Below are 25,730 nucleotides of genomic sequence, written 5' to 3'. Positions count from 1 at the left end.
GTGCAGACAAGCAGCAATCTCATGAATTCATTAGATTCAGAGTAATACAAACCAATTATGACCCTGCCAGCATTTAACCAATTATCCCACCGTTAACTGGACAGAATAACAGATCCCGGGCCAGAGGAGGCCGAGAGACTTAAGTAACGTCTAACTTTCATTAGTTTCCTTGTAAGGCAGAATGGGCCTCCAGGAGCCACGTGGAATCATTGGCCTTCCACCATCCCCAGTCTTCCTGTTCCTGATCCAACATAGAATTCATACAATTTACAGTGCAGAAGGAGGCCATTCAACCCATCGAGTCTGCACCGGCTCTTGGAAAGAGCTCCCTACCCAAGGTCAACATCTCCACCCTATCCCCATAACCCCATAACCCAGTAACCCCACCCAACACTAAATGCAATTTTGGACACTAAGAACAATTTATCATGGCCAATTCACCTAACCTGCACATCTTTGGACTGTGGGAGGAAACCGGAGCACCCGGAGGAAACCCACGCACACACGGGGAGGATGTGCAGCCTCCGCACAGACAGTGGCCCAAGCCGGAATTGAACATGTGACCCTGGAGCTGTGAAGCGATTGTGCTATCCACAATATTACATATTACTGATCCATTCCTAACCACGTACCCGAGTAGCCGTTGGCTGCTCCACCGGCTCCCCTCTGGTGCCACTCTGCTGTCGGAATTCCTCCCACTCCCACTGGCTGCTCCCTGGGAGGCTCAGGCAGGAGTTAAAATTTCCCGGGCCTTGCACTGAGAATTAAAATCTCAGTTCCAGTGTCTTCAACATTTACCTTCCCTCCATCAGAAAAGTCTAAACTGCTCCAGAGGTGATTCCGATTCTTTTGATATGTACGAAAAATGAAAGCGTTTGCATTCACGCAGTACCTTTCATGATCTCAGAACATCCTAAAGAGCTTTGCACTTCTTTTGAAGTGTGGTCACTGTTGTAATGCAGAAAATGTGGCAGTCAATCTATGCACAGCAAGCTCCCACAAGCAGCAGTGAAATAAATGGCAGCAGTGAAATAAATGGCCAGATAGTCTATTTCCAGATGTCTATTCAGGGCTATATATTGGCCAGGACACTGCGGAGAATTCTCCAGCTCTTCTTCAAAATAGTGCCAATGGTTTTATGTCCACTTGAGGGTAGACAGGCCTCGATTTAACATCTCATCAGAAAGATAGCACCTGTGTCAGCACAGCATTCCTTCAATACAGTACTGAAGCATCAGCCTAGATTTTTTTGGTCTTTGGTGTGGGACACGAACCTACAACCTTTTGACTCAATGGCGAGTGCACTCTTAAAGGTGGAAAATAGAGCAGTGGTTAGCATTGCTGCCTCATGGCGCCAAGGAAACAGGTTCAATCCCAGCTCTGGGTCACTGTCCGTGTGGAGTTTGCACATTCTCCCCGTGTCTGCCCTGGGTTTCACCCCCACAACCCAAAGATGTGCAGGCTAGGGGGACTGGACACACTAGACTGTCCCTTAATTTGAAAAAATGAATTGGGTGCTCTAAATTTAAAAAAAAATAAAGGTGGAAAATAATGGTGACTGCATTTCGGTCAGGAAATGGCTGGATCAGCCTCTGATGGAATTTATTATCTAATGTGCCACGATTAGGTCAATGGATAACATATCTTCTGCCTTCCAGATTATTTTCATAGCTAGCCGAGTTAAACAATTAAGCAGTAGAGTGCCTTAAAACAGTATACACAAAAGTTATTTTCCACATTTTTGAGCAGGTATCTTTAAGTTCCCATCCTTTTCTATGTAATAGGTTAGGAATGAGTATTTTTCAGCTTTTGTACATTTAAGCCTTTCATGAAATTTTTCTCCCTGGTGAAAAGGATTGGAAATATATATTTCTATCCAAACCAAATCCACTCTGAAACCTGTTTACGGGCATTATTGTCATTTTTAGGAAGGTTACAGCAGATTCCAATCCTGTATTTCACTTGTTTTGCACTTTGCCCTAATGTTGGTAGAAGCACCACGAAGACGAATTTCATCAGCAGAGATCATCAATCATGCCATTCTCTGGAGCTCCGAATACTGAGTAAATACAACGTACTGAAACATGTCCCTTTAATGCTGCCTTTACACCTTGGAACTGGTTGATCCTGAATGAATGTTGCCTCTCATGATTTACATTTGTGTGTGCACCCATACACCAACATTACCAGCCCAATGGATGCGCTGACCACTTTCTTATCATAAACCTGTCAAAAATGCGAGGCATTTAGACTAATCTGAGGTCAATCACTCCCTCTCTCCACATCGAGAACCCTTGCGAGGGAGCTTTACTGTGTAGCTTGCTTGGAAGGAACAGATGAATTTGGGCATGTGATTCGCAAGTGTCTCTAGCAGAGCGGGGAGGGGTGTTTGGGTCTGTTGTTGGTTAATTGATAGAGATTGATTGCCATGATTAGTCAACCCAATTATCGTGCTGTGTAACGACCAAGATTGTAGAAGGTTAACGAAATTTCTTTTACCTTCTGCCGATTCTTCTGCTCCTATTTGTTAACTGAATGATGGACACATATTGTTCGATTGCAGCATTTGCCTCGCTGTCAAATGGAATGATTGACATTGTAATTAGAGTCCCATAGAATGAATAGCACTAGTCCAAATTAGACACTCACTGGAATTTGCCCCCATAATAGGTATGAAGTCAGTGGACTGAAAACCCCACAAGGTGGTCAGAGGCCTGAGTAGCCAGATTCAGCTTCAGGTCCCAGTTAAACGCTGTTGCCAAATGTTGGGTGCCAAAAAAAAACTTTGCAGTTCACTGGTCACTTGGTTGGGGATGGGGGGTTGGGAGGAAATAGGCTTCCACTCCCATTGAGTCATATGGCATGACAAGTATGGTTGGGTTTGTGGAGGGAGGGGCTTCAGGAGTGGAGTGCACCTGTGTTTATTTTTGGGAGGAGGCAGAGGATCCTGAGGCCACAAAAAAAAAGACAGAAAACGTCTTGGCCCTTTCTGAAACATAGAAAACAGAAGGAGGAATAGGTAGACCGTTTGACCCCTTGGGTCTGTTCCACCATTCAATAAAAGGAAAGTCGCCATAGCTTCACTTTTCTCTTTGAGGGGGAGAGCTGACTGGTGGTGATTTAACCTGAGGGGCACAGGTGAGGGGCAAAGTTGAGAAGATGGGGCCTTCATGAATAACCTCAGCCGGTTCAGGAATTAAACCCATGCTGTTGGCTTCACTTGCATCACGAACCAGCTGTCCCATCAATTGAGTTAATTAATATTTTTTTTCTTTTTTTCCAATTAAAGGGCAATTTAGCGTGGCCCTGCACATCTTTGGGTTATGGGTGTGAAACCCACGCAGACAGGGGGAGAATGTGTAAACCACACGGACAGTGATGCGGGGCCGGGATTGAATACTAATCCTCGGTGCCGTGAGGCAGCAAGTGCTAACCACTGCGCCACCGTGCAGCCCTAAGCTAACTAATATAATCATGACCAATGCTCGATCTCAGCACCACACTCCAGCGCTCTTCCCATACCTCTTGATGCCTTTAGAGTCTAGAAATCTATCTATTTCCTTTTTGAATATATTCAGTGACTTGGCCTCCGCAGCCTTTTGTAGTGGATAATTCCACAGGTCCACCACCTTCTGAGTGAAGAGATTTCTCTTCATCTCAGTCCTAAATAGTCTACTCCATATCCTGAGACTGTGACCCTTTGTTTTAGACCTCCACAGGCAGTGGAAACAACATCCCTGCATTCGATCTGTCCAGCACTGCTAGAATTTTATATGTTCCAATGAAAGTCCCTTCATTCTTCGTGGGCTCTTAATGGTTCCTTTTGAAGGTTACTGATTAGGGCACAACACCACCTAGCAGAAGTCAGAAGAGCAAACAAGCTCTGTCCATTGGTATCAGACTGTGACACAGGGTGTCCTGGAATTTGAACGCCCCTCCAATTGACACAGCTAAGAAAAGTTGCATTTTTACATGTAGTCATCCCTCTTATACCACCCCTTTGAATCAACAGAAGGACCCTGTAGTTTAGGCAGTCGCATTTGGGGACTGTTGCATAAATCTGAATAAATCTTCAACAACAGACGATTGAGGGGGTCATCTGATTGAGGTGTTTGTGACATCAAAAAGCTTCCATAGGGTGGTGAGAGAGAAACCCTCCCTCTGGTCATTTGGCAATGGAAGCATTTCTTCACACTATGACAGTGGAAAGCTGGAACTTTCTCTCAAACAATAAGGGTTGGGAATTCTAGGCATCAATTGGATTTTTAAAAAAATAATTAAGGGCCAATTTAATGTGGCCAATCCACTTAATGATACCAACAAGAATCCAATTGATTTCACCGCCACAACCCAAAGATGTGCAGGGTAGGTGAATTGGCCAACCTTTTTTTTTTAAATTTAGATTACCCAATTATTTTTTCCATTAAGGGGCAATTTAGCATGGCCAATCCACCTACTCTGCACATTTTTGGGTTGTGGGGGCGAAACCCACGCAGACACGGGGAGAATGTGCAAACTCCACACAGACAGTGACCCAGAGCCGGGATCGAACCTGGGACCTCAGCGCCGTGAGGCGGTTGTGCTAACCACTAGGCCACCGTGCTGCCCTTGGCCAACCTTTTAAGGTCCACCAACAAAACAGAAGAAAGGAAACAAACTGAGGGACAAAGCAAAAACGGGCCGCTCCTGTTAGAGGCACTGCCTGAACATAACAAAGATCAATGGAAACTTAAAAACATCAAATAAGAGTGAAATTAAAGGGGCCAGTAAAGCACCCTAACCCCTGCAGTGCCCAACGGGCATGGAAGGCTAGGTGGATTCGCCACCCTAAATTGCCCCTTAATTGGAAAAAAAAATTGGGTTCTCTAAATTTATAAGAAAAAAAGGATTATATTCATTGGAGTTTAGAAGAGTCCGAGGGGATCTCAAAAAACCTACAAAATTCTAACAGGATTAGACAGAGTAGATTCAGAAAGAATGTTCCAGATTCGGGGGGCGGGCGGGCAGGCGGGCGGGGCGGGGGGGGGGCAGAACTAGGGGTTATAGTTTTGAGAATAAGGGGTAAACCTTTTAGGAGTAAGGTGAGGAGAAATTAATTCACCCAGAGAGTGGTAAATCTGTGGAATTATTTTAATCTTTATTAGTGTCACAAGTAGGCTTACATTAATGCTGCAATGAAGTTACTGTGAAAATCCCCTAGCTGCCACACCCCGACGCCTGTTCAGGTACAGAGGGAGAATTCAGAATGTCCAATTGACCTAACAAGCACGTCTTTTGGGACTTGTGTGAGGAAACCGGAGCGCCTGAAGGAAACCCATGCAGGCATGGAGAAAACGTGCAGACTCCGCACAGACAGTGACCCAAGCCAGGAATCGAACCTGTGCCCCTGGTGCTGTGAAACAACATCTTACTGCCATTCACTACCACAGAACGTAGTTGAGGTGTAAACGTTGTGTAATTTCAAGAAGGAATTAGATATAGCGCTTGGGGTTAAAGGGAGATAATAATTGAAAGTTCGTACATGGCCTAAAATGTTGGGCTAAAAGCTCAAATCTCACCATTTCTGTGGGAGTGATTGGGACTGCATTGTATCACGACAACACCCAACAGCCTTTCAGTTGATTTCAGGGACAGCGGAGCTGTGGGATCAGGGACTTGCTCACCTCACATGTGTGTAGACGCCACTACATTTTGAAAGATCTGGAGCAGAACTGTCCGAACATGCACAAAAGATGTTTTTGAAGCAGGGATTCAAACAATCTGTTTTGACCAACTTGCGATGCTGAGCGTACACGATGGACTGGGGGAGGGGGGGGGGGGGGGGGCACTCGTTTACACGGCTTTGGGAGCTTCATGTTATGTGGAAATGTACAGCAGAGCTGGAGCGAAATAAATGTCACGCAAATAATTTCAACTGATCCAATCAATCTTTGGCTGCACAATGCGGGCCAGGGAGTATTACAGCTGTTATTCCAAGCTCCTGGAATTTAAATCTTTAAAAAAATTAAAAGACAAAGACAGAAAATAAAATGAAATTTAAAAAAAAACCAAAGAGAGCAGAATATTGAACTCGAAATATTAACTTTGCTCCTCTCTCCGCAGATGCTGCCAGACCTGCTGACTTCCCCCAGCACTTTCTGTTGTTTTATTTCAGATTTCTAGCACCCGCAGTAGTTTGCTTTTGTTTGAGAGAAAATAAAAACAAAACAAAGCTTGTGTGTCAGTCAAAAACTGACCACTCTCGATAAACGAGGGGAAGGAGGGATGTTTTCAACGTCGCCCGGAAAGTAAGATGTTTTTAAAATATAAATGTTGAACATGCAGACCAAACCTGGGGCAGTATAATTATATATCTGGCCTTTGATATGGAAATACCACCTCAGCTCTCTGCAACCTCTCACTTTTAGTTCCCCCTCCTCCAATCTAAAACATGAATATTAAATAGTCTTGTCAACACCTGATTGTGAGAGGTAAACAAGGCTGGCTGGCTGGGGACCGGGGGGGTGGTGGGGGGTTGCTGCTGCAGGATGTCCACAGTTACACAGAGTGACCAGATTATAGGCGCTTTGTTCTCTTCCCCTCCCTCTCTCTCAGAGTGGCCCTGTGTGCCAGAGAGCTCACTTCGGTTCGAAACGGATGAAAGCTGTCATGTACAGTTACCCCAGCCATTGTCATCTGCTTATTGCATTGACTCCCAGCTCTGCTTTAATTATTAATTGCCCTTGTCAACTGTCATTAATTCCTCTTTAGCTTCCCTATCTCGAAGTAATTAGACAGGATGGCCCCGGTGCACTCAGTTGTTTTGAGAGTCCCCCCCACCCTCTCCAAAATAGCCCGCCAGATACTGCTGAGGCCAAACACACACAAAAAAAAATCAGCACTGACGAGAGAGATCTCCCACTTTACCCCAATTTTATGAGCTATATCAGGATCATCTGGCGCAAAAAAAATCTACCACCCTGAAATCCGTTCATTGAGCACTAAAGGCTTATTTCTGTTTATTGAACTAAAAAGGTCACCGTTTTCTCTGGATATACAGCCTGTGGTGCTGATAATTTTATGCATAAACAAATGGCAAATTTGTGCCCCATAAATATGTATTAGCAATTATTCTCCTTGGGTGATGCTGGCCGCATGCAAATCCACCGATCGCAGGCACAGGTCCGTCTTTGTCTCCAGTCGAGCAGGAAACAAAGAGCACAATAAAACAGTTTAAAGATCAGCTATCAATAGGTGATGCAAATGCACGAGAAATTGTGCGTTAAAAGAAACCTGCTGGCAAATGGATTGTGCTCCAGAGAGGAGGAGAGAGAGAGAGAGAGAGAACTGGAAAGGCTTTATTCCTTTCACCTCTGAGGTTTGAAGTACTCTTGATCAGCTAGGCTGGTGCTAAAACTCGCTGCCAGATAGGATGTTACGGTTACCCAGGTTGTGTCAACATCGAGTCAGAATAGTTCGCGCAAAAGTGCTGCTGCGTCCAAGGCCAATGGCCATCCGTACAAGGTCAGCAGCCCCTTCTCAATACTTCCATCCACATTGTTGATCGATCACCTTCAGAACCCACACATGGAATCAAATTAAATATGCAACAAGGCCTTTTTGTTTTTCGGAGGTGGTAAACTTTTCATATATGCCACCCCTCCCGGCACTTTATTTTTAAAAATAATTGATATGGGCGATTCGTTAAAGGCCATCCAGCCCTCTCTGCTTTCAAACAGCCTGTTCTATGAATCCTCATCTCCCCTCCAATCACCGGCTTTTTGAATTCAGAATCCACGGCTTATAATACTTTTTTAAAAAAACCAAGTGTACACAATTTGAGTTTACACACTGCCTTTAAACGTACTGTAAGACAAAAGTTCCATTCGGGGTTTCGGAGCAGCCAAGCAAAGGAAAATGATACGAGAAGACCTTAGAGCAGTGGCAACCCCCCCCCCCCCCCCCCTCCACCCAAGTCTAGAGGTAGGGGGTTTAAAAGTATCCTGCAGACACTAGGATAGACATGTCTTGCCTTTTGGTTTAAGGATTAAAGTGTTTGCTAACGGGGGGGATACAAACCTGTTAACATCTTGAGTTCGTCTCTTATAACAATAAAAAAAGGATAAAATGTCACATCCTAATTCACACACATGTGGTTAAACTACTAGTCCGCACTTCCTCTGCTGGTGTCTGAGAGTGGGCGGTTCAATGAAGCTGAGATGTAAATCGAATCGTTGCCATTGTTTTCTGAATCCCAGTACAGTCGAGGCAGATCGCAGGTTCAACTGGTTCAACTTTGACCCTTTTCTGTTATAGGCACCCGAATGATCTATCCTCAATCCATGTGGCCCTCGCAAAGTTCAGAGTCCACCTCCTTGTCAAAATCCCAAATTCAGGAGAAGCTACACCATAATTCACAATAAGGGCGCCTGCTTATCGGGGATTAAATATATATATATAGAACATAGAACAATACAGCACAGAACAGGCCCTTCGGCCCTCGATGTTGTGCCGAGCAATGATCACCCTACTCAAACCCACGTATCCACCCTATACCCGTAACCCAACAACCCCCCCTTAACCTTACTTTTTAGGACACTACGGGCAATTTAGCATGGCCAATCCACCTAACCCGCACATCTTTGGACTGTGGGAGGAAACCGGAGCACCCGGAGGAAACCCACGCACACAGGGGGAGGACGTGCAGACTCCACACAGACAGTGACCCAAGCCGGAATCGAACCTGGGACCCTGGAGCTGTGAAGCATTTATGCTAACCACCATGCTACCGTGCTGCCCCCATATATATATATATATTATATTTTGAGGGGGGTTTTCAGGAGGGATGGGAGCATAAATTAAACCAATGGAGTATCTACCTGGGTCAATTTAGATGATGGCAATGCACATTGCCACCCTGTCGTGCATCATCTGTAACTCAACTCAAGGTTCTACAACGAGAATGCACAGCAGATCCTGACAGGAAAGACATGTGATCGCATTTTCTTTCATATTTGTGCAGCCTTGTATTTACTTGTCAGTAATTACATTTTTTAAAAATGTGGCTCCACCACAGCGGCCCAGGGTGCTGAACGAACAGATTAAAAGGTTGTCATTTTGGGAGTTAAATTTTAAGCAAAAGGTTTTGTTTTGGTTTGAAGGGGAGAGGGTGGAAAATAAAGGTAAACACGTAATTTGAATCAATTATAAATATTTTCAGAGCATTTAAAGAAAAACAAGAAACACTCAAGTCACCGTATGTTTGGTCAGTTTAAACAGTCCCTTGTGCTGTTAGTGCACCGTGCTTGTGTGTGTCATTGTCTCCCTGTCTCCCAAGCTCAGACCCATATTTCAGCATGTATCTAATTTAATAAACTGCGCAATTTCTGTTGCTTTCAAATTAAGTGGCCACCACAACAACCCCTCTCTTCAAAATCCTTTTCACAGGCTTCCCATTCTTGCATTCAGGCTTTGCTGTCTCGGCGGCCATTAGCCTACTTTTGACAGCTTGACAGGCTAGAATAAGGGAATAAAACACGTAAACACGGATTCCTGATGTATGCATTCATCTCTGCTGCCAAACACAGATATTGAGGAGATATTTCACTCCCACTTTCAGCTCTGTAAATTATACCCTGCCCACAGGAGGATGTAACTCTTCATGTCTTCAAATAGCCTCAATCATTTTAACTTCCCTTTAACAGCACATCACACCCATCATCCCACTAACCTCCCCTCCACTCATCCTGAATATCTCCCCCCCCCCCCCCCCCCCACACCCACACTCGCGGCGAAAGAAAGCTTTTAGGCATTTTCGGTTGCAACAAAAACAGTGTTGCGCTAACAAAATGATTCATTGTAATGACATTCATATCTATTATTACTGACTGATTCAATCTTCACTTTTTTAAAGAGCATTTTGGTGCTACGTGGTAACTGTCTTTCAGTTTCAATAGGAGCAGCACCCTAACTCATCTCCTCTCATTCTAACCCATTTGAACAATGCAGACTTTTAGTCAAGTCGGCCAACTACGCTTAAGGACGGGTCCCTTCTGCTGTTTTAGTCCATCGCAGGAAGAACTGATTGCATGGCCTTGCATTTGCAAGTCGGCACCCGAATTGGGATAGACAAGTCGCCTGAAAGTATGATTTGCTGAGACATCATTATGAATTTATTCAGAGATGTTCAAGACAATTAAAAAAAACGCTCCTAATTAGTCCAGCGTGTAAAAACAGTTAATATGCTGCCATTTATCTGAGACAGCGTCGAGCTGATTTTACAGAGGCAACTTCACATTATACTGTAATCAAGGCCGAGAGATTAGTATGTGAAGTGACGGCTGCAGATTAAGGGCAGCAGGGACCTGCACTTTTACTGATCTGTCACTCTCTTAAATCCAGATGTTTTTCTTTCTTAAATCATCGTAATCTTGTCACCATTCTGCCTTCCCTTTTTCCTAGCTGTGTCCACCTCTATCCTCTTTGCTCAGTCCTCACCAGTTGCTGGGAGCACGGTAGTCACAAGATAAAGTGCATCCTCTATGTTAAGACTCCCACGTCCTGTTGAACAGCTATTGCGAGTGGACCCAGATCATTCCCGATGTGTATTAGCAGTGGATTTCCCAAAATCCAGCCTCGCATCCACAGTCAGGACGATGGAGCTGGACAATGTTTATCAACGAAGAAATGGAAACTTGGATCAAAGCCATGCTTTCACGTTACCCTTGAACTGCAGGAGGAAATTGTACATTTAATGGTTTGGTTTTTTGCTTGGATTTAGCAGGACCTGTTTACTCGTCCCCAGTAAACATCCTGACTTGGCAGGATTCTGGCCTGCCACTGGGGAAATGCAAAGCACAAGTCTCAAAGGGCCTGTGCTGGAGACCTCAAACACAGTCTTCCCCCAGCCACCTCACGTTGCTGTTGGATCCGTCAGCCCAGGCAATTTCACAGATGCCTTGCCTACACTGAACAGCTGGTCTGATGGTACTTGGGCTCTGAGCACTTCACTACTAGAATCCTTCACTGAAGCACTAAGTGGAGCTCACATCCCTGTCAGCATGATCCAAAAGTGCAATATAGCAGTCGACCCAACACCACAGTAATTACAGCTGGTCTGTTCCCTATAGAGCACCAAGCATTTGAAGTCCACAAACATACCCGTAGAACCTACAACAGCACAAATTTAATTTACTCTTAAAGAAAAAGAGCTTATATCTACACAGAGCATTCCACAATCCTGAGTGCTTTACAACCAATGAACTAAGTGATGTTGGTGAGGACTACAGGAATAACTCCCTTGCTCTTCCTCAAACTGCTGCTGTGGGATCTTTTGTATTCACCTGAGATGGAAGCTAGGAATTCAGTTGTACAGCACTGTGTAGCAATGGTTATTAAAGGGTAGTTCACGGACCATATAATCCTTACAGGTAGAAGGAGGCCATTCAGCACATCAAGTCTGCACCAACCCTCTGAAGGAGATGCACTCCCTCGCCCTATCCCCGCAACCCTTTAACCCCAGCTAACATCTTTGGACTGTGGGAGGAAACCAAAGCACCCGGCAGAAACCCACGCAGACACGGGGAGAACATACAAACTCCACACAGTCATCCAAGGCCAGAATCAAACCCAGGTCACTGCTGTTGTGTGGCAGCGGTGCTAACCACTGCTTCACTGTGCACTGGTAGCCTGTGTGAGGGTGGTCCTTGGCCTGGTCCAAAATGCAAATTACTGATACACAATATCACGGGTAATGCCATCCGAGAGAACAGGCCAGAATCCTCATCCCCACTCTTCTCTTTTCCTGGGCAGTCCCTCAGGGTCGAGGATGACTTGCTTCCACTCTAGGAATATGGGTTCTGCGGTGGCTGAATAGTCCAATCCTGGATTCGCAGACTCTGCTACAGGTTTGGCAGGTTGTGTTTGATGAGATGGGTGGGTAGGATGCTCTGGATTCTGAACTCTCTTTCCGCTGTTTATGCTTGGCCTCCACGTGCTCCACCCTGCACCACTCAAGGTGACAGGAGTCTTTGGGGATGCTTCTTCTCCTGTTTGTGTGTTCCCAAGCGATTCCCACGTGTCGATGGGGGTGTTGCATTTATTTAGGGAGGCTTTCAGAGTGTCCTTGTTGTGTTTCCTCTGCCCTCCTATTGACCGCTTGCCATTGCAGAGCTCGGAGTAGAGCACTCGTTTCAGGAGTGGCCCGACTGTGGCTCACCCATCGCAGCTGGTCGAGAATCACCAGTACTCAATACTGCCTCAATACTGGGGATATTGGCCTGGGAGGGAATGCTCACTATTCTGCCAGTGGACTTGCAGGATTTTGCGGGAGGTTCGTGTCATCACTCCAGGGATTTGAGGTATCTGCTGTACATGTTCATGCAAGGCACTGATGCACAATGCCATGGGTAACACCATCGGAGAGAACAGGCCAGAATCCTCATCACGATTAATCGTGTGGCATCACACAACCAGACCTTCTCCCATGCACATGGCATCAGCTGTCATAAACAGGAGCAGCAACTATGTAGTTTTACAAGCAAGATTTATGTCATTGCTGATTTTGTTTGATTAACATAGATAAGTATTAGTTTCTCAGAAGAAGACGGTTGTGATGATTTTATGACACAGATGGGAATATTTCAAATAAATGTGTTCTCTTGTAGTATTAATGTTTATGATATGAAAATCTATACTTTTGTTTCTGGCATGAATTCATAATTTACTTATGATATTTAACAACAAAAGTAATGCACATAAAGTTATTAAAACGTAATGGCAAAAAAGAATGAAATCTTTATAGCTTCCATAAGTTCCCAGTAATTCTGCTAAGTTTTTTAATGACAGCAATTGAACATGGGTGGGGTAGGTGATTTGCAGGGTCTGTTGCCCCCATTCAAATGATCTGCAGACAAAGGGATTTGGAACCACTGCCTTATTGTAGTGTTTGCCTTGATTCATTGCTCAAGTTTCCAGAATGGGAATTGAACCTACAGTCTTCTGACTCTAAGGTATGGCAGTGGTTGGCCCTTTGACTTCTGGGCCTGGATGATGCCCTTGTCACAGCAGCCAGGACTATACATAATATCCTCGGTGCAACCTTTTAAAAAAAATAAATTTAGAGTATCCAACTCTTTTTACAGTTAAGGGGCAATTTTGTGTGGCCAATCCACCTACCCTGGGTTGTGGGGGTGAGACCCAGGCAGACATGGGGAGAATGTGCAAACTCCACACAGACAGTAATCCGGGGCTGGGGTTGAACCTGGGACCTCAGCGCTGTGAGGCAGCAGTGTTTTTTAAAATAAATTTAGAGTACCCAATTATTTTTTCCAATTAAGGGGCAATTTAGAATGGCCAATCTGCCTATCCTGCACATCTTTGGGTTGTGGGGGTGAAACCCACGCAGACACGGGGAGAATGTGCAAACTCCACACGGACAGTGACCCAGGGCCGGGATTCGAACCCGGATCCTCAGCGCCGTAGGCAGCAATGCTAGCCACTGTGCCATCGCGCTGCCCAGAGGCAACAGTGTCAACCACTGCGCCACCGTGCCGCTCCTCGGTGCAACCTAACCACACCATTGGATAGTTCAGCATGATTCTGAGCCCAAATGATTTAATAATATAACCTCAGTCCTATTTGTGTCGTTTATTGCTGCCTCATGAGAATTCAAAGTCTGGGTTTGCTTTATCTATAGTGAATATTAATTTACATATTTCTCAATTCCCTTTATTCTATATCAACTTCGCTCCACCATTGGTTGCCCTGCCTTCAGTCATGCACCAACATGCTCTACAGTTCCTTCCCACGAACCCATTCACCTTTCCACCCTTGTCTCTCATCCTTTGATCCTCATTAAAATTCACCTTTTTTGCCAAGTTTTTGATCACCTCTTCTAATCTCTCCTTTTATTTGACTTTTTTTTTAGACACACCACCATGAAGCCCTTTGGTTCATTTTTCTGTCTTGAAGTTGCAGAGCTGTTATATTGGTTGTAAAGCTGAAGTTTTTCCAATCGTTCTTGACAGCTCACCCCTCTTGCATTTGGGATATGTAAGTTGCTCTTTTATCTGTGCATGTTCTAATGCATGTATATGTTTTATGGCATAGAGACTAAAATGGAACAGTTTTCAAAGTGTAACTTTGGGCGATGTATTCTACAGTTTGGCAATAATACCAGCATTCTATTAAGCCGTGCTCATTCTACAGAATCCCTATAGTGCAGAAGAAGGCCATTCGGTCCATCGACTCTGCACCGACCCTCTGAAGGAACACCCTACCTAGGCCCACTCCCCTGCCCTATCCCCGCAACCTCACCTAACCTGCGCATCTTTGGACACTAAGGGGACCGTTTAGCATGGCCAATCCACCTAAACTGCACTTCTTAGTCTAGTCTTTGATATCAGTGGCTCAGTCGTAGCAGACGTGCCTCCGAGTCAGAAGGTTGTGGATTCGCCTCGACTAATGTTAGAGGCTAGTTTGAAGAGCTATCTTTCAGACGTATTGTGAAAATCAAGACCGCCTGCCCTCTCAGGTGAATATAAAAGATCCCACGCAATATGTTGTAGAGATGCAGGGGAGTTCTCTCCTGCATCCTTGTCAATTCAATCTCCTGACCAATGTCACTAAAACAGATTATTTGATCGTTCAACTCATTGCTGTGTGTGAGGCCTTGCTGTGTGTAAAATTGCCATATTGTGTACATTATAGCAGTAGCTACACTTCAAAACCACTTAATTAACTGTAAAGCACTTTGGGATATCCTGAAGTCAAAAGGCGCTACATAAATGCCTGTCAACTGTTACTTCCAGGTCCCTGTGTGCTAATGCAGTCATCAAGTCATAAGCCTTACAGTTTGTTAGTTCTATGCCGGATTCACCACAGCACAAATGAATCTAAACTTAACTGCTGCTTAAGTGCAGAAATATAGGGAGTTGTACATTGCTGGGAACTGGATTAAAACTGCCCACTTAGGAGCCTTAATAACAAAGACTCTATTATCGAGTCAGTCTGGTCTGGAAGCAAAGCCAGGTCCCAGAGGAAAGGACAATGTGTTAATCCAGTGCTCCACCAAGCTCCCTCAGGTATTGATTCATAACAAGTTTTCTTCTGACTTCCTGTCAAGTATGAACTGTGTCTCGTCAATGTTTTCTTAAAACTGTTTTTGTTTAAAAGTGAATTAAAGCTGAATGTTTGGATATTTCTGAGTGTATATTAAATACATACTGGACAGATGGTAACAAAGCCAGGTTCAAAATCAGACCACAAATCTGACGTAATGAAACACTGCAGTGGGAGGATTTTCAAAGACAACTGGTCAAGTGACACTGTGCTACAATATCTGTATATACATTCTGAATATCTCTGTATTTAATTCTACCGCCTGCTGTTTGAACAAGCTTAAATGTGGTTAAAGGAGCAGACAAAGGCATTCTATACAAGCATGTTCAATGTTCTTGCATGTTATCACCCATAGGTGTGGGAGTGTAGAAAGGACTGGGGCTTAAATGTCCCATTTTACTCAATAGTTTGTTCTCCATTTTTGAATGAGGCCTTAAACTGAAACTCCATCTGCTCACGGGTGGAAGCAAAAGATCCCACAGCACAATTTTGAAAGAGAACAGGGAGCTCTTCCCAGGGTCCTGGATGATATTTATCCCTCGATCGAAATCACCGAGAAGATTATCTAGCCTCTAATCTCCTCACTGGCTGTGGGACCTTGCTGTGTGCAAATTGGCTGCTGTGTTTCCCACAATACCAGAGTGAAAACACATAAACGGAAAAAAAACAGTGCCTCGCTGGCTGTGAAGTATTTTCGACACATCCTGAAATTGTGACAGGCCCTAAATAAATGCAAGTCTGTCTTTCCTTCTGTCTGAAAAACTTTTCGATCCACAAGTTAGCGGATGAAGAGTGTGGCTCAAGACAGAAATAAAGGTAAGGGCATCTACAACAAGGCACACTTTGTGCCATGTTATTGTATTCTCAGCATAAACAAAGAACAGCTGTGTTGTTCTTACAGTGTTCTACATCATCCATTTCTTTTGACTAATGATACAACTGTATCCATGGTCACTAACAACTGACAGTGGGTATGAAACCAAACACTCACATCATGGCTGCAGTGCGGAGAATTTCTGCTTGTTACATTTATAAGCCGGACCCAGTTTCATTGAAAAGAAAACGGCAGTGTAAGTTTATCAACACCAGTAAATCGTTAAACATGACAGTTTTAATGGCCTCAAACAAATGGTTAAATTAAATTATATGAATATTTAATTTGCCAGCTCAATTACCTACTTCAATTAACAATGCAAAACATTAGCCATTATGTGTGCTGTCAACATCATATATTCTACTAAACGTCACCTCGTTTACATTAAGTGCACCATACATGGACACTTTCAATTTTCACTAACTCTGTTCAAAGTGCTTCAGGTAAGGAGGGAAGTGTTCATAATGGGCCATGACTCAACTAATTTATTCATGTTCCAGTTAACAATCCATTTTCTATTCTATTCAGATTTGCTAACGGCTAACAATCTAATCTAAACTCAGAATATTGTATTCGAGCAGGTGGGCTAGTGATTCAATGTTCTTTTCTTGCTGTAATTTGCATTGGTGGATCTTGTAGTGCAATGGGTTTTGTCCTGGCGTTTGAGTCAGAGGCGGGAGTTAAGTGGTGGAGTAGTGGTTAATGCATTGGGAGACCAACTGTTCAGCTACAATGATTCCAATCTGGCTTGTGGCAGATGTTTGGTCCATGTGTCAACGAGTGAAGTATGCTGAGTGATCAGCTTTCTTTCCCAAGGTCTCTGCCAGTTCACCAATATTCCCTTTGAGTCAGATGCTCTGGGTTTGGATCCCACCTATCAGGAATTGACGGTCAAGGAAGGTTCGTTCATAACAAACAGCCTGATTATCAACCTCCAAATCCATTATCCAACACACAAATTGCAGGCTGGAAGCGGGGGAGAGATACCTGGTCAGCCATGTGATGGAGAGAAATTGAAGCCTCTATCATCACTATCCATTGGCTTCAGGCTACAACATGTTGTAAAAGAGTATGCTGCCACAGCAACCAGAAGTCCCTGAGTGACCTATAACACACCACCAGCACATTGCACGTAAGCCCACAGCAGCAAATGAAGGATGGAAGCTGCCTTTGTATGGCATCTTCAGGACGTCTCAGCCAACTAAGTACTTTTTGAAGTGTAATTCTGGAAATGCAACAGCCAATCTATGCAGAGCAAGCCCCAATGTGATAAATGGTTAGATAATCTGGGTTTTTTGGTGATGATATTTGGATTAACATCAAGTAACTGGGGGGAAATGCTTTGCCCTTCTCCAACATAGTGCCGTAGAATCTTTTCAGTCCAGCTGAAAGGTTAGATGAGGTTTTGATTTAACGTCTCCCCTGAAAGATAGTATGCTGCATGCCAGCACTTTACTCAGAGTCAAACACAAAATGAGGGTAATGTGTGGCAGGCAGGACAATAGGATCTGGTGGTGCCAGTCTTAAAGCCAGTCTAGAGTCTTTGAATCATTACCTATGCGACCCTTGGCAGCCTATATCATGAACAAATTTACGTGCACTGCTTTGGAAGGTGAGACTTCGGCTGATTCAAGAATTACTCTAAAAGGCAGTGCAATTGTTATTTCACTGCAACTGGCTATGTCTTCAGACGCTATTTGTTCAAATCCCTCCATGGCCCCATTCTCCTTAATTCTGAAACCTATACCAGACCCACAATCCTCCGAGATCTCTGTGCTCCTCCAAATCCAACCTCTTGTCCATCCTCAATTTCCTTAACTCCACCATTCATGCTTCAGACATCTAGCTGCTCGCTCTGGAATATCCCCTGCTGACCTCTACACAGCTCTCCCCCCCCTTTAAGTAAAGATCCCTTTGACGAAATGTTGGGACACCTGTCCTAATGTCTCCTTTAATGGCCTAGTGTGTATTTTCCTCTAATAATCCTCCATGGAACATTTTACTATGCCAAAGGTGCTACAGCAATGCAAGTTGTTAGTGGGGAACCAGTTAAACTGGACACTCCCAGTTGGCTGGAATTCTGACCTTCTTGTAGCCGGCATTCCTGAGTGAATCAAGTACAGCATATTCCAGGCACCACTGCGAGCAGGCCTGAGCTTTGCAGCACTTAGACTCACAGAGTCATAGAGATGTACAGAACAGAAAGAGGCCCTTCAGTCCATTGTGTGTGTGCTTACCATCAAGCACCTATCTATTCTAACCCCATTTACCAGCAGTTGGCCCATATCCTTGAATGCCATGGTATTTAAATGCTTCTTAAATGTTGTGAGGGGGGCAGCACGGTGGCCTAGTGGTTAGCACAACCGCCTTACGGCGCTGAGGTCCCAGGTTCGATCCCGGCTCTGGGTCACTGTCCGTGTGGAGTTTGCACATTCTCCCCGTGTCTGCGTGGGTTTCGCCCCCACAACCCAAAAATGTGCAGAGCAGGTGGATTGGCCACGCTAAATTGCCCCTTAATTGGAAAAAATAATTGGCTAATCTAAATTTAAAAAAAAAATGTTGTGAGGGTCCTGGCCTCTACTACCCTTTCAGGCAGTGAGTTCTGGATTCCCCGCACCCTCTGGGTGAAAATGTTTTTCCTCAAATCATCTTCAAATCTCCTGGCCCATATCATAAATCTATGCCCCTGGTTATTGACCCCTCGACTGAGGGGAACAGTTTCTTCCTATCTACTCTATCTATGTCCCTCATAATTTTGTACATCAATCAGGTAGCCCCTTCAGCCTTCTCTGCCCTAAGCAAAACAACCGTGGGCAGCATGGTAGCACAGTGGTTCACACTGTTACTTCACAGCACCAGGGTCCCAGGTTCAATTCCTGGCTTGGGTCACTTACTGTGTGGAGTCTGCATGTTCTCCCTGTGTCTGCGTGGGTTTCCTCCGGGTTCTCCGGTTTCCTCCCACAAGTCCTGAAAGACGTGCTGTTGGGTAATTTGGACATTCCGAATTCTCCCTCTGTGTACCCAAACAGGTGCCGGAATGTGACGACTAGGGGATTTTCACAGTCACTTCATTCCAGTGTTAATGTAAGCCTACTTGTAACAATAAAGATTATTATTATTATGAAACAACCCCAGCCTATCCAGCCTCTCTTCATAGCTGAAACGCTCCAGCCCAAGTAACATCCTGGTAAACCTCTTCTGCACCCACTCCAGTGCAATCACTTCCTTTCTATAATGCGGTGACCAGAACTGCACACAATACTCTAGCTGTGGCCTAATACACGTTTTATACAGCTCCATCATAACCTCCCTGCTCCTATATTCCATACCCCAGGTAATAAAACAAGTATCCCATATGCCTTCTGGACCATCTTATCTACCTGTCCTGCTGTCTTCAGGGACCTACGGACATGCACCCCAAGGTCCCTCTGGTCCTCTGTACTTCCTAGCTTCCAACTGTTCTTTGCCAATTCCCTTGTCTGTTTAGTCCCCCCAAAATGCATGACCTCACACTTTTCAGGGTTAAATTCCATTTGCTACTGTTCTGCCCATCTGGCCTATTTCATCCTGTAATCTAAGGCTTTCTCCTTACTTGCCACACTACACACCTCAGACCAAAAGATCCAGCTGTACAGGTGCCAGATGGGTGGCAGTTCAGGAATGACACACCATCCACTGTAGTGCCAACAGATTCCTACAGGCAAGTCAAAACCTGGTGTCATTCCAACTCACTTACATCCTGTGTTAACTGTACAACAGGACTGAGCTTCGGAAACACAAAGGGCCCAATAAGAAGAGAAGATCTTTACAGTCTTCTGTATAATCCACATCAGGCTAACTCAGCAGCAAAAATGTTCCTCTTAGTGTAGCCGATCAGTGTACATCTGGCATAAGAACACAACAAGAGCGGAGGAGGATATTCAACCCCTCGAGCCTGCTCCACTATTCAATAAGATCATGGCTGATCTGCCTGTGTTTCAAATTCCAGATTCCCTACCAACTCCCGATAACCCTTGATCCCCTTGACCAACAAGAATCTATCTACTCCTGCCGTCAAAATATTCAGTGACAGGGTAGCACAGTGGCGCAGTGGGTTAGCATTGCTGCCTCACGGCGCCGAGGTCCCAGGTTCGATCCTGGCTCTGGGTCACTGTGTGGAGTTTGCACATTCTCCCCGTGTTTGTGTGGGTTTCACCCCCACAACCCAAAGATGAGCAGGATAGGTGGATTGGCCACACTAAATTGCCCCTTATTTGGAAAAAATGAATTGGATACGCTAAATTAAAAAAAGAATATTCAGTGACCCCGGGCTCCACCGCCTCCTGAGGTAGAGAGTTCCAAAGTTGTTTAACTCTCTGAGGAAAATGGGTTCAATCCCGGCCCCGGGACGCTGTCCATGTGGAGTTTGCACATTCTCCCTGTGTCTGCCTGGGTCTCACCCGCGCAACCCAAAAAGATGTGCAGGTAGGTGGATTGGTCACACTAAATTGCCCCATAATTGGGGGAAAAAAATTGGATGCTCTACGTTTATTTTTTTAAAAACCTCTGCGAGAAAAAAATTCTCCTCATCCCTGTCCTATAAGGGGATCCCCTAATCTTAAAACAGTGCCTCGTAGCTCTGACCTATATGTGATCCAGACTCGAAACGCTGGCTCCATTCTGTCTCTACTGATGCTGTCAGACCTGTTGAGATTGGCTGTTTCAGATCCCAGCCTCACCCGAGCTCTGGAGTTACCCTTTCCATGCCAACCTCGCCAATACTGTTCGGGATCTTGTATACATCGATCCAGTCACCCCTCACTCTTCTAAACTCCAGTGGAAACAGGCCCAACCTGTGCAACCTTTCCTCATAAGACAAACCATTCATTCCAGGGGTCCTCCAGGCTTCCCATTTCATCTTGAGCAGAAACTGCATGTACCACGGAAGTTGTTAACTTAATATTCCATGTGAATAAAGCTTTGTTGAAGAATCTAACATTCTGTGCAGCACAGGGCGTATTTAGTTAATATTTTGTTCAAACAAAATGTGATTTGTTCCAAACTGACTTCCATACAAATTCGAGATAAACCCATGAAGACATTCGTAACTTCTAAGGAATTTATTTTGCAGGCGATGCCTTACAAACGCTCAGCTGCAGTTATATCGCAAGTCAAGGAGTTTACATGTGGAGGAAACACAGAGGCACAGCTTTACTCCTTATATCTAAATCAACCATTCCTTGTGTGAATGAACGCTAAACAGAGTTGTATTCAGCTGTCCTGAGCAGGTTGATTTTGAACCACAAAAGACAAACTAATTTTAATTGCCCCAGTGTTAGAACTGCGGGAGAGTTGATCAGATCCTCCCATCTGCAGATTGAAATCTATTTGTTGCAAAGCTAGTCTAGGTTTTCACCGCTCCCAGGAGATTACGTGGCTCTGTGTGAGTTGGGAATATCTGTATTGTGATACACAAGGCATCACAACTGTTTGGGTGAGGCTAACTGATCTTCTCCTGTTTTTGTACGTTTGAGCGTTTTCCTTTGATTGTTTTTCTTTTCTTTTCCATCTACTCAGTTCTTCCTGTGCCCACGTGTTCCCCTCGCCTTTGTCGATTGTTGCTTTTCAGCCAACCACTAGGGGTGCGGTTTAATGGGAGCAAAAACAGAGTCACATGTCAAGCGCCTTTAGTGAGGTGTTTCCCGGCACTGGCAGCGCTGAGATCAACCCAGCTATTAAACAGGATTCTGTTCTTTTTTCAAGCCACGGTGAGGAAGGCACCACCAAGGATGCACTTACCTTAATTTCCTGCACTGAGCAGCTCTGCTCATCAGTGCAGGAAGAGAGTGGAGCGGCATTTTCCGTTCTCCCACTCAACCTCAGACCCCACGAATGCACCGATTAAGGGGTCTTCAAGTCCACCTCACCAGGGCAGGGCACCCCCAGGCCCAATCCGCAGGCCCAATCCCCATCCCCATCATGGGCAAGGTGCCACCTGGGCACTGTCAGCCAGGTGGCATCTGAGTGGCACTGCCAGAATGCCAGGCTGGCGATGCCACGGTGCACATGGGGCATCAGCAGTGCCAGCCTACCACCCTGACCCAGAGGTCGACCATCTGGATGACCCCACCAAGTGCAGTTCCATCTGGTCCACGTTTGTGGAGACCAGTACTAAACGGTGCCTATCCAGGGTCTCCGAGATGAGGGGATTCGATCCCAGGTGCAGGGTAGATCCGGTGTAGACATATTCAAGTGAGGCTAACTACCCATTTGAATATGCAATCTGGGACCCACCCAATGTGGGTGGGATCCAGATTGTGACGCCTCTTGAGGTTCCATTACATCTTGCGAGAACGAACAAGCGGCCTCTCATGAGATTTACCGGCCGCCTCACATCCCAAGTTGGGAGTAGCAGCCATTAGGTCACATTGGACTCCTTTCAAACCCAATATTCTCTCCCTGTGCATAGATGTAATTAGCCTCTTATCCATGGTGCTCCCATTGACAAAGTCATGGTGAATGGTAGTGAAAACCTGTACTCTGCCACCCTAGGCACATCATGTTATACGGCATTCTCCCACATTCACTACTCTCACACAAAGCTTTCCTTTACAATCAAAACAGAAATCAAGATCTGTGATGATTGTAGCCTGCATGGATCCAGAAACAGAATGTAGTTAGTTAACAGCCATTACCTATCAACAACTAACCAAACTGACCTTCTATCATGTGGGCATCATGGATAGATGTAATTCATAGACGGGTATCACTCAATTACATAAAATTGCATAGAATTAACATCGTGGTAACTGTCCATTCAGGCCAACACGTCTGGGCTGGTGTTTATTGTACACATGACCAACTCGCACCCTGCAACATCTCACCCTGCCAACAGATCATTCTATATCTTCCTTCCTCATGTACATATCTAACTTCCCCTGAAGCAAACTCTACATTCTCACCGGTCTCGGAGTAAAGACGTTTCTCCGGAGTTTCTTAATGGCTTTTTAGTGACAGTCCAAAGATGTGCAGGTAAGGTGGATTGGCCATGATAAAACTGCCCCTTGGTGTCCAGGGTTGTGCAGGTTATGTGGCCGAAGAGGGTTGGTGCAGATGCAATGGGCCGAATGGCCTCCTCCTGCAATGGAGAGGTTCTATAATCCTCTATTTAATTTTGGGTTCCCCACAATTGGAAACGGCTTCTCTCCTGCTCTCCTGTTCTGGGATCCAGCATCGTCTCACATTTGTACTGTCGTCGAAGCAGATTTGTTCCTTCAAGCCTAATTAACTGGAAGATAGCACCCCCCACCCTCATAGAGGGCTTGTGTTTATCACATACTGCGAACCATAATGATATATGGAGAGTATCATAAAAATTATACTAAATGAATCAACCTGCAACAATGTGGATCCTACAGGAGTGCTTTGAAATGTGATATATTGATGCTTGAATAAAAGATAAATCTAGAATTTATGGGAAATTTCTGAGTCAACAAAGATCCCAAAATAATGTAGATGTAGCAATTTAGAATTGTGATATCCTACACTGTGGCAATAGGACACAGGCTTGAAGCAGAGTTAATACTCGAGCTAAGTGTTCAAATGAAATAAATACAACTCAGGAGGTGCTGAGCAAGCGTTAGAGATTTTCTCTAGTGGGTAGGAGGAGGGATTATAAATCCAATTCGACTTGAGGTGCAGGAGCACCGCCCTCTCCCAGCAATGATGGGTCTGTCACTCTGAGACAGAGGTGCAGAGTGGTATATTCCAGAGGGCGGAGCACATGCAGCCAACCAGGAATGAAAAATGTTCAGGATTTGGGGGTAGAAATTATTTGGGGTTGGATCTACTTTCGAAGTAGAAAATAGGGATTAATCTGAGCCAAAAGGATATCTGAAATACGTCTGGCTTCATATTTAGTCAGACAGTTTCTCAGACACCCCTAATAGTTGCTTCTCACGCACATTGGGCCCCTTGCATAAGTTAATGAGCACCCCGGGTTTCAGGAGCTCTCTCTGTGTCGAACATCTGGAATCAGCCTAACAAACAGCTGCCAGTGATAAGATGAACCAAAATTGTTTTACAGCTAAATGTAGAGTTAGGACAAGCATCTATGTTCCTCTTGCCAAGACAACAAAATTAAAGGCCTCAGCCAAGCCACAATCATCCTCTCTTCCCCACCTCACATTGCTCTCCTTACCACTACAGAAGACTGAACTGAGGCCTGCTGCTGGTGAGGCAGGCCTGCTCTGAATTGCTCTTTTTGGAATGTTTGAGCTACCCCTGGAGTATTCAACTCATGCGCAAGGTCCAACTTAAAGACATACCTTGAGCCTTCTGGTTCAAGCTGCCTGTGCACGAGTCAGACCAATGTTTCTTAAATCAGACACTGCAGAGATTGTCCAGGTCTCCACAGTATGAGGATTAATCTTGGTACATGTGCACTTCATGCTGCTGTTAAACAGACGAGTGCTTATCCATACGTGCATCATGAGGGCTGGATCACATTAGTGCTGCGAGGTAACAGGACTACCCTGAAGCATGTTTGGAGGCAAAATATTTCACCAATTAAATTGTGGTGATTTTCAAAGTGAAGGGAGCAGAGAGGGGTTATAGTCTGTTTCCGGACTCTGAGCCCAGTGATTTTCAACCTTTTCTGGTTGAAGGCCCTTTCCCAAATGGATTCGATGGAGCAGTGTGCGAATGAGCAGCGGCCTGAGGCAAGCCTGCTGCAAGTGGAGGGGTGGAAATGGAGAGGTGACCGCCATACATGCAGTGCAGAGTGGGCTGGCTGTCAAACCTCAGAAGAAAACCCGCCTTGAGGAACTTTAAGAGCAGCAGGAAAATCGACAGGCAAACTGAGGTAAGAAGGTTGGTGGTGGGTGCCAAGTGAGTTCATCCTTATTCAAGAGGAGGGAGTTTTAAGCATATTGAAGTACAATTTAAACTCAAAGAGAGGGTATAGTGAGTGCTATATTGTATTATAATTTAGGTGGGGAATTAATGGGTCTGAATGTCCCTTACCCCAATGACAGGATGGCACTGAATTGGTGCCATGGCAGCAGTGCTGTGCCCTTCACCTGCCTTCCCATGAATTAAAAAGAAAATTTAGAGTACCCAATTATTTTTTTCCAATAAAGGGATAATTTAGCGTGGCCAGTCCACCTACCCTGCACATCTTTGGGTTGAGGGGGCGAAACCCACATAAACATGGGGCGAATGTGCAAACTCCACACGGACAGTGACCCAGGACCAGGATCGAACCTGGGACCTCGGTGCCGTGAGGCAGCAGAGCTAACCACTGCGCCACTGTGCTGCCCTCCCCCCCCACATATAGTTTTTACCCGCATCAAGGAGGCACGGATGGCCTGCTCCCTCATTTGCCTTCTGAGGCCCTTAAGTGGTCAGTTAGTGGACACTCAAGGGCCTCCTCCCACACCACTGCTGGCTCCAGAGAAAGATGCCAGTCATAGGTCCACTCCCTAAAAGGTATATCCTTCCTCCTGCGGTTCCCCTCCGACCCCACCCTATCGACCCCAGCCCCCTTAATCCCACACCAGAGTTGCTGGACAAGAGAGCTAGCTGAAATTTGATTGGTTGGCAGCTCTCAGCGGAGGTGGTGTGGGTGGTTGTGGGGAGGACAATTCCTCTCTGATGGGGGCGGTTCTCCCTCCTCCAGGCATTTAAAGTCCCGACAAGTCGACGGAGCGAATCGGTCCAGTGCAGGCAGGCTCGGCCAAGTCAGATTGGCCCATCGGAGGGTTGGTGGCCTCTGGCC

General features: G+C 45.3%; 1 protein-coding gene across 4 annotated transcripts in view; it reads right to left on the bottom strand.

Annotated features, from left to right (window-relative positions):
• Positions 1–25,730, bottom strand: part of sox5 (SRY-box transcription factor 5) — a 471,378-nt gene that overhangs the window by 427,438 nt on the left and 18,210 nt on the right. The window contains exon 2 of one of the 4 annotated variants that reach the window (XM_038811022.1): positions 2,500–2,574. The exons of the other annotated variants lie outside the window; for them this stretch is intronic. The gene's annotated coding sequence lies outside the window, so the exon portion shown is untranslated. The remainder of the gene's footprint in view (positions 1–2,499; positions 2,575–25,730) is intronic. 4 annotated transcript variants of the gene reach the window in all.

The sequence above is a fragment of the Scyliorhinus canicula genome, chromosome 11 (assembly GCF_902713615.1).
Source record: "Scyliorhinus canicula chromosome 11, sScyCan1.1, whole genome shotgun sequence".
NCBI lineage: Eukaryota > Metazoa > Chordata > Chondrichthyes > Carcharhiniformes > Scyliorhinidae > Scyliorhinus > Scyliorhinus canicula.
This window is presented reverse-complemented; position numbering and strand designations above follow the sequence as displayed.